The sequence below is a fragment of the Scomber scombrus genome, chromosome 1 (assembly GCF_963691925.1).
Source record: "Scomber scombrus chromosome 1, fScoSco1.1, whole genome shotgun sequence".
Lineage (NCBI taxonomy): Eukaryota > Metazoa > Chordata > Actinopteri > Scombriformes > Scombridae > Scomber > Scomber scombrus.
The window spans coordinates 34,461,525-34,471,708 of NC_084970.1; the positions used below are offsets into that span (position 1 = coordinate 34,461,525).

Consider the following 10,184-nt stretch of genomic DNA (forward strand, 5'->3'; position numbering starts at 1 on the left):
CCGAGGCGAGTCGTGCTGGAACTGTGTAGTGGAAAAGCGCCATAAGACGATATCTAGTCTCATATCACGATATCGATATAATACCAATATATTGCCTAGCCCGAGTTGAGTAACATTCATTTGCGTGCCAACTATTCCCAGTTACAGTCTCGCTGCGCTCCTGGATAACCGTATTATAACACACACCAGTCATGGATGTTGGTTTTCATGTGGGAAGAAAATAAAGGCTCCACAATCCACATGTGAGCATTTTATGAAGCTGGTTGACAAAGAATTAAAACACAAAAAAAAAATCCTCAAATCTCTAAAAAAAAAAAAATCTATCTAATATTAGAATATTAATATCATTATCGTAAAAGGCAGACATGCAGCCTATATTTTATGTAAACTAACTTTGCATAATGTTTGTTCACTGCAACAAAAGGTCCAGAAATACGCTGAATTACTGTCAACTTTGCCAAATAACACTATGATTTACTTATTAAAATGTTACATTTCCTGTTAAATTGTTCAGTGTATAAAAAAATATTAAGCAACAAATAAATTACATTTTTTAAAAAGTGTATGTGGAGTTTTTTGGTAGCTGAGTGCATGTTGACCTCTCTGCCATGTACTTTCAAATAAAAGAAATACCCATAATACATCTAAAGGAAATAAATAAATGAATGAAATAGAATCAGTTAGATCACTAATTGATGTTAATTGATCAACAGAAGATTAATGAGCAGGTATTTAAATCATGCAAAATTAAAATAAGCTGCTTCTCAAATGTGAGGCTTTAGATTTAAATTGAGTAGAATAAATAAAATAATCACTTGTTGCCTCCCTAAATGTAATAAAATCCTTTCATCCTTGTTAAACAGCAGCACAGTAAACTTCCGTTATGCTGAGCTAATGGTCGAATGTCCTGCAGCAATAATAATTACCTCCGGCTCTGACTCTACAGTTACACATTTAACCATGACGCTGCAGTCTGGTGCAGCACAACAGCAGCTCTGATCTGCAAATCCATCACCGCTCGACACGACGTTGTCATGGCGACCGGACGGACGGACGGACGGACAGCAGAACGACGACGTCACACTGCAGATAAAACCACAACTGCTGACAGGCTGTAAACACACCCAGCTAACCCACTCCACCATCAGCTGCTGTCGCCATGGCGATTGAGCCTCACTACACACAGTTTTTTGGCTTTTTAATTTTGCTATTTTTTAAAATCCAGGGTTGCTGCACACTTTTGGGAAATCAATTTTTTTTTTAAAGACCTTGAGAGAAAATATGTAAAACCCTCGAACCACTGCAAAATGAAAAGTGGATGTTTTTGTATCTCTATATAACAATATATGTAAAAATCACATAAAATGGTCAATTTAATGGCAAATGCATATTACATGTTTTTAAAAAAGCTTTTTCATTTAAATGTTAAAATTACTTTGAATTGTAACTTCGTCTAACTTCTAACCTCTATTATTAACTTCAACTTGGATTAAATCATTTATTTTTGCAGCTTTTTTTACACGTTGCAAATGTTATCGGACCAAATTGATCATATTCTGTTGGAGAAATTCATCATTTCACTTAAATTTTGTAGCGACTGAGTAGGCTACGGCATTGATTTAAAAATAATTATATTATAATCAGGCTTTTAATATAGAGCCCTCGCCTCTAAACTGTAGTTTTTAATATTTTCCACCAGACTGAGAGACTTTTATTTTTGTTTCCTCTGTAGAGCAATACAGCAAATACATGCTCTGATCCTGGTTTTCATTAAGGGGCATCGCTGCTGTATTATAGAGCACATGCAGCAAAAGTTATGCAACTAAAATGATGAAATAGAAATGATATTTTAAGGAAAGTGACAATTCCCTTCCTGGAAAATAATATATATTTTTGTGGCCTTGTAGAACCTGTTAATGTAATAAATCCCGATAATGTAATAAACCCTGTTAATGTAATAACTTCCAGATAATGTAATAAAGTGCATTTCCCAATTATGTAAAAATCTCTGTACCGATGATGTAATACATTATTACATTATTGGTTTAACCTTATTTTTGCAGAACCTAATAATGTAATAATTCCCCAATATTGTAATAACATTATTACATTTAGTGAGTTATGAGGTTTTTTTTAATTTTTTAAATTACATTATCGGGAAATTATTACATTATCAGGTTCTACTGGCCTCTTAGTGGTACTTTTTTTTTTTTAAATAAAATCTGGCACTCCTTAAAAAAATAATAATGCACCAAAATCAATGTTGAACTAATCACTGACATATTACAGACCTTAAATAAGAAAAAAACCTCCTAGCATTTATTAAACAGCATATACAGAAAATAATTGATCCTTTTTCCTTCATAAAAGAACAACAGCGGCCTATAAAAGGGTTAAAATTCGGATTAATGAACAAATATTTGGTCATTTTCTCAACATTTTACTCAGTAAAGGCGAAAAATATTAACATAGTAACATTTTTTTTTACTTTACGCGGATATTTTTGTCCTTTAATAACATCAGTGCAACTTTTTTTTTGTTGTTGTTAAATTTAAGACACATGGAGGGTCAACACTGGATAATACTGTATCAATAAGCAGGCGGAGAAGGGGCTCCACATGAGACAATAAACTAAATAAACAACACACAACTATCCAAAAAGCCTCGGGGATCTAAAACTGAGGGAAAAACAAACAAAGCTGCACAAAAAAAAAAAAAAAAAAAGGAACAACTTCTCTCCACTGAATTCACTCGTTTATGTAACGGTCCTGTGACCCAAAAAAAAAGCTCATTAATCTTCCTGCTGAGATCCACAAATAACTGTAAAAGCATTTTTTTTTTTAAATCTTTACCCGTGATTAGTCAATTAATCAAATGAAGAGAAAAGTCATCTGTGAGGTCAAAAAGTTAAATATTCACTGGATCCAACATCTAAAATTAGACTTTGTGCTGTTTTCTTTGCTTTCTATTATAGTAAAAACAAACTATTTAAATGTCAATTTGCACTTTAGAAAAATAAGATTAAAGGAGCATTTTTAACCAATTAGTCAAATTAAGGTCTTTATTTTGTTTGTGTTATTAGGAAAAAGATGATAAACCTTCACTGGTTCCTGCATCTGTAATTCTATATAAATTAATATTAATATTAATTAATAGAATTATATATATATATACACATTTCTGTGATAGTGAACTGTTTTTTTGACAAGACAAAACAAGTAATTTCTACTGTAATCGTCTGTAAAATGTCCAAAAATGGTGAAAAATGCCCGGAAACTTCCAATCAGTCAATTAATCAAATAATATAAAAAATTAAAATAATACAAAACAAGCAATTTGAATATCAAGTTGTACTTATAAATATCAGGTGTTCATAGTTTCACAGGCGTTTTTCACCAGTTTTGCACATTTTACAGACGATTAATCATTTTTAATCTCTAACCGATTCGTCAATTAATCAAATCAACAGAAAATTTGATCTTAAAAAAGTTTTTGTTTTTTTTGTTATTAGGAAAACGAAGACCAAACATTTACTGTTTCCAGCATCTAAAATGAGCACTCACTCACTCACTCACACACTCTCACACTCTCACACTCTCACACACACACACACACACACACACACACACACACACACACACACACACACACACACACACACACACACACACACACACACACACACACACACACACACACACACACACAGTAAATGTTTTACTCCTGTCTGCAACACTTACTCCCATTTGAACACTCGGTTAATTTAAAATAAACTGTTTCCGTGCTCGTGTGGATTAGTGTTTCCGAGCCGGAGAGTAATAGTTAATCTTTCCTGTTACACCTGCTAACTGAGGACACACTGCTAAAAAACAACAAGGACGCTGAGGTCACTCCTTCTTCTTCTTCTTCTTCTTTATGTTTTATGAGACTTTTAACAGTTTAAGACACCCAGGGTAAAGTTTACATTATATATAGTCATAATGCTATAAATGATCACTGCAGGATAATAAAAAAAACAAACTCTGTATCGTCATAGAAAAACAGCCTCGTTTTAACTTTGATAAAAATAGTTAGAAACATGTCCGCTGGGTTTGAGAAGGTTTTTAATAAAGCTACAAACTTTGGACTATAACAACAACATGGTGGGTTTTTAAAAAAAAAGGTAAAAGCTCCAGCAACACTTGTTTCAGCTTGCAGCTTTCATCAGTGTCATAAAGCATATTACAAAACAGCATTTAAGTAGTTAAAAAGGAAAAAAAGTTGCATAAACCCACAAAAATAACCAATTATGTGCATCAGCCAATAGAGTATCTACCAGGACGGGTTGGGTATGTGATCATGTGACTTTTGGTCCATAAACAACAGAAAAGTGCAATTTAAAAAAGGTGTGTTTTTTGAGGCTGATAATGATGTTTAAATGGTGCATCTTTGAAATGAGAAAAGTAAGCAGTGAAAACTAAAAGCTGTACATGTTCATTTGAGCAGCTGTTAGCATAAATGAATGGGAAACATGGCGGAATTAGCATCGCAGCTAATCAATCAGTTAAATGTTCTTATAGCACCTTTCAAACAAATCATATGCAATTCAAAGTGCTTTACAAGTTTGAACTAGCAACTAATGCACACTGAGCAATACAATATGAGTAGATAAAATAATGCAAGGTAAAGAATAAAAGGGATAAAGAACTCTGATACTTGTTAATAAATTACATAAGTTAATGGAGGAGTGAGAAAGGGGGAGTATATACTTCTTTATACTCCTTTTCCATTATTCTCATGTACGAACCAGATAAACTCAAATCAAACTTTGCCCTATTCCTCATTTTCCGTGTTTCCCGTCTCACCTTGAATCAGGAGGCTCAGGAGGCCTCCGTGTGCTCGGGCAGGCTGAGCCGCCTCCTGCAGAGCGTTCTGCCAGGACGATCTGATCCAACCTTTAATCTCCGAATCTGCACCAATAAACCTCCTCCATCCCTGCCTCGCTTACTTTTGAAGTTTATTGAGGAGAGAAAGTTTTGAAACATCTTTTAACCCGACGGTAAGGCCCTGTGTGTGTGTGTGTGTGTGTGTGTGTGTGTGTGTGGGGGGGGGGGGGGTTAATTTATTGCCAGATCTGGATCTCTTAAAAGCCACGTGCCTGTGATATGTGGATATGTGCACAGCCTCTTTTCTTCTCTCTAGAGTCCGATACCAATCATTTCTAGCCTAAAGGTCTTCACATTTGACTATTTTTAGACCTAGAGGACTAAAAAAAAAAAAAAAGCAACTCTGCTCCTTTCAGTGTGCAAAATGATGTTAGAAAAACACTTTTAAAAAGGCTAATAAATCATCCAAACTGTGTTTTATAAACAGCAGAAAACTGGTGGAGAAATGCTGAATCCTTTTTTTAATCTTCTGAGCAGATTTGGGTTCCAAGTAACACTTTTTTTTTACCATATAAATCTGTTTCAAACCCAGAAATATTCCTTTTACTGCCATACAATGCAAAGATGAGCAGAAAATCCACACAATTCAGACGCTACAACTAACGAATATTTATCATCTTCCTTTAGAAAATACTTGACATTTAATTTTCTGACAATCTCAATCATTTAATCTTCTATTTGTTTCAGCTGTACCTGAATTTAAATCAGTGGCTAAGTTGTGTTCAGGGTCCATTCATGATGTTGTGCAGGCGATGAGGAAGTGAGGGTGATTTTTTTTTAAAGAAGGAGGCTTTGGACTAATAACCTCAGTAAATCTAAAATCCTGGCTTTAGACCTGCAGCACTGCAGGGCATTTCCTACCACAGCTGCTGTTGTTGTTGTTGTTGTTGTTGTTGTTGTTGATGCTGCTGCCAGGTTTAACTACATGAATTCCTAAAAGCACGAGGCAAGAATGTTAAAAGGGCAGGTTCACAATGTTAAAGTGTGTCTTAAAACCAGCAGTCAGGTGTCTACTGTATATGAGCAGTGAAAGTTTTTCCTCTCTGTAATCATTCCTCCTGTTCATACTGACTATTAAAAGATCTCCTTCAAATGTGCTTACAATGGAAATGATGGAGGGCAAAATCCATAGTGTGTCCACACAGTCATTTAAAAGTAGATGATCAGCTTCTATTGAGCTTCATCAGTCTGAGTTAGTCATATCAAGTGATATCTGACACATTTACAGTCTTTTTAGCATCAGATTCCCTCTTAGTGTTTCCCTGTTGAGCTGTGGTGGAAGTATAGTAACAAAAAGACTTTGGTACTAAAAACACTGTAACGTTGAAACATAGAAGATGAAGATGTGACTCATTTGGACGACTGAAGCTTCATATTAGCTTCAGATCAACTTTTAAATAAAAACATTTTGCACAGAAGGAGGACTGTGGATTTAGTCCTCCATCACTTCCATTGTAAGAGCATTATGAAGGGATCTTCTAATGGTCAGTATGAACAGGAGGAATGATTGACTGAGGCACTGAGCATCTCTAAGTTAAACCATCTGGGCCCCTTTTGCCTCCAAAGTTCACTCTACACAGTTCACTACAGATTCATTACACTTTGCACAGAGGCCAAAAAAACAACTAATACTCATCTACTTGAACCTCGCTCTAGGTTTTCTCTGCAAGTTGTTTGTGGTAATTCTATAAAACTCAACTTGAATAAGAAAAATGCATCTTTTTTTTTTAGCTTTTGTTTGCATTAGTCTCCAAATTGCTTTTACATCTTTCATTTGTCCTCTTGTAAGTCATCTATAAAGCACTTTAAAATGCAATAAATAAATAAAAAACACTAATTCTCTTATACTTGGACCTAACCCCAGGTTTTCTCTATGTCAGTTGTTTGTCATAATTTAATAAAACTCAACTTTATTTTGGAAAATGCACCATGTGAGTACAAAATAATCTCATTTTGGATCTATTTCATTGGTTTTATTTCATTTTTTTGTGTGCATTAGCCTCCAAATTGCTGTTACTGCTTAAATTTGTCCTCTTGTAAGTCATCTATAAAGCACTTTAAATTGCACTAACCTGTAGAAAAGGTGCTATACAGGTACATTTTTTGAGAGTAATTGATTGATTTTTAAAACAGGGACTCCTACAGAACACTATGCAATGATGCAGCACCCAGGACTTTTGTGCAAAATCCCAAACTACTGCCAAAAAGTGCTTAAAATATTACTTTTTACTCCTTTTGAGCACCTGACTGCTGTTTTAACCCTTTAAAACACTATGAACCCATCATTTAAGCTGCACCAAAAAATAATAACCATGCAGCTATAAGCCTTCACTTGATAGTTAAGTAATTTAACCCACATGGGACTAATGTACCTTTTAGTTAATAGTTAACACATAACTGCATCAAGTCCATTTTAAAGCTGCCTGTAAAGAGATGTTAGCCACACTGAGGCGCTGATGCATTGGACATAACCTAAATCATAACACCTATAAATGCAAATATAAGCACGTAAAACTAATGTCATTTTCCACAGCCACACATACAGTAAGGTTGACCTCTATTAAAACGTTATATGGCGACTAAATTAAGGTGAGCTCTTGTTAAATTTAGCAGCACATTCAGCTAATGCTACTTAGCTTAGCACCGCTCAGGCTAAGTAAACAAGTGACTCCCAAGAGCCATTTTGTCCTCATTTTTTTAAGTTAATAACCAAAACAGCTGTGTGGTTATTTAAGTTAACCTCTTTTTAACCCCAGGAAATATTAAAGTCACCCGAGATGTTGGTGTACTCACAGTGAGGCTGCAGGGTTTGTGTCGATGCCATCAGTCTGCTTCCTTTTCGCTCCTCTGACACTGAAACTAATCCTGTGTTTTTCAGTTTGACGCACGGATGAGCGGCGTGAAAACTGACCAATAGGAGAAGGAGAATGATTCCAAGGGGGCGTGACTGGGATAATACACGAGCCAATAAGAAACGACCTCACGTCTGATGGACGGTATGAGGCGTGAAAACTGACCAATAGAGGAAGGAGAATGGCTCCGAGGGGGCGTGACATAAAGAAGACATGAGCCAATAAGAGACGACTCATGTCTGTTGTATGGTATGAATGTGGAGAAGAGCGACAGCGGCCTCTAGCGTTAGAAAGGCGTCTCTGTCTGTGTAAATATCATACATTCATTATTAAACCTCTTTAAAAAAACAGATTTATTGCGATTTATAGAAGCCCATTTCCGCCAAAGTGATGAAAAAAAGATCCTGTAAGTCAATATTATGAGAAAAATTCTCAAAATAATGACTTAGTAACTCAAATAATGACTTAGTATCTCAAAATAATGAGATACTATCAAAATAATGATACAATAATAAATCATAAGATAAGTCATTATTTTGAGATAGTTTCTCATTATTTTGAGTTACAAAGTCACTATTTCGATATACTAAGTCATTATTTTGAGTTACTAGGTCTTTTTTTATTTTTTAGAAAATTTCTCATTATAATGACTTACATATTTTTTTTATCACATTGGCGGAAATTGCCTTCTATACGATTCATGTCTTTACAGCCAGAAATAATTCACATTTCATTATTTGTAGTCTTCCTATTTTAAGTTATGAGTTCCATTTATGCTGCTGTAGAGGTATAATCCACTGTTTTATTTAAACAATGTTTATTATTTATTCTCCTGTACTTCCCTACATTTATTTGACACACATATTTACCAGTTATTTGAAGGCTGACACTGAGATTTTGAATGCAGGACTTTATGTTGTAAAGGAGTCATCTTGGCATTTAACCTTGTTAATGGGGCTGAATATTGTTCCACCACTGGACTGTCATGGTAGTAGTATGTAACTTCTAGTGTTTGTTCCCAATGTAATGCTCGATTGCCTTTACATGTTTGTGTCTTATGGCTGAATTGTATTTATTATAATTATTGCTTATTTTTTTACACATCCATGGCCAATCAGTGCATCTATAGGACTGACCAATCATAATTTAACTCTATATTGATGTGTGTTTTGCACCTCAGGGTCACCGTAATATTCTGTAATATTCTGTATTTCTCTCCTTTTTTTAAATGACAGAATAAACCAAAGTTACACTAAATGTGTTTCTGCTACTAGCTCCACTATAATGTACCACTGGAACTATCACTATTACTGTTAAGTCCACTTCAGCTGCTATTACCAGTCCTACTACTGTAGCTACTATTACATAAACCACCAACAGGAAGTGCTGTGAAGTTGCTCTCTGATTCAAACTCAGCATTATTTAAAAGTTACTCTGCTCTCTGTCAGTAGAGAGCGAGCAGAACAAACCGCCTGCTTGCCTGCTGCTGTTAATGTAAGGGGCCAATATTGACGTCAGCGTGTCTCTGTGCAGAGCCAGAGCCTGTTTGACCAATAAGCCACCCGCTCGGTTACATACCTGTGTGCAGGCCAGCTGCTGCTGCTGCTGCTGCTACTGCTGTGAACTTCCCTGGGTCACAGTGGGCCGCTATACTGCTTATGAAAAGAGCATTTTATAAACGGCAGGCATTGCAAACAAGGCTCTTCTATAATCAAACTGAATACGGAGAAGAGAAGGGGCGTACCTAACTTGCACAAATATTGTCTGTATGAAAATAAAAAATACCTTTATCTTCCAGGCGTAACTTTCTTTTTTTATCATAATCAGCTACAGTTTACACTAAAACCTCAAATATGGTGTTTGTGTTGCATCACTCAATGTATAGGACAGGGCAGGGCATATTTGGGCTGTGGTAAAGAGGCAGTTTTACCTAAATGATCCTTGTCCTCGGCTCTCTACCTCCAGCTCCTGTCACAAAGACCCTCTGTAAGCGGACCCTCGGCTGCTCTCTGCCCTCATATGGCTTCTATTTGACAAAATCAGGGGTGTTACACTCCTTGTGACTTACAGCAACAGGTCAGACCAGGACAAGGAGCCTCATTATGAATGCAGTACCTCTGGGCTGCTGCTGCTACTACTACTACTGCTCCTGCTCCTGCTCCTGCTGCTCCTGGTTGTTGCTTCAGTCTCTAAGCCCCTGCAGGAAGTCTTATCACTTTACTCCATCTTTGGCTGGTTGTTCATACCACCAGGCTGTTCCTGAAACGGCCCAGTGGGTGGATGTGAAGGGGGCAGCCATGTGCATGAGGCAACCCTCAGCTCTTAGGTTTAAGGGTGTAGCATGTGGAAATTTCCAAGAAGAGTTAAGTTATTGCTTCAGATCATTGTAACATAGAGGTTGGGTTTT

At 36.0% G+C, this 10,184-nt stretch overlaps 1 protein-coding gene across 1 annotated transcript in view; it reads right to left on the reverse strand.

Moving 5' to 3' along the window:
* ppip5k1a (diphosphoinositol pentakisphosphate kinase 1a) overlaps nt 1-7,801 on the reverse strand; it is a 61,752-nt gene extending 53,951 nt beyond the window's left edge. The window contains 1 exon segment of the mRNA XM_062416657.1: nt 7,719-7,801. The gene's annotated coding sequence lies outside the window, so the exon portion shown is untranslated.
* Nucleotides 7,802-10,184: the final 2,383 nt, after the last annotated feature.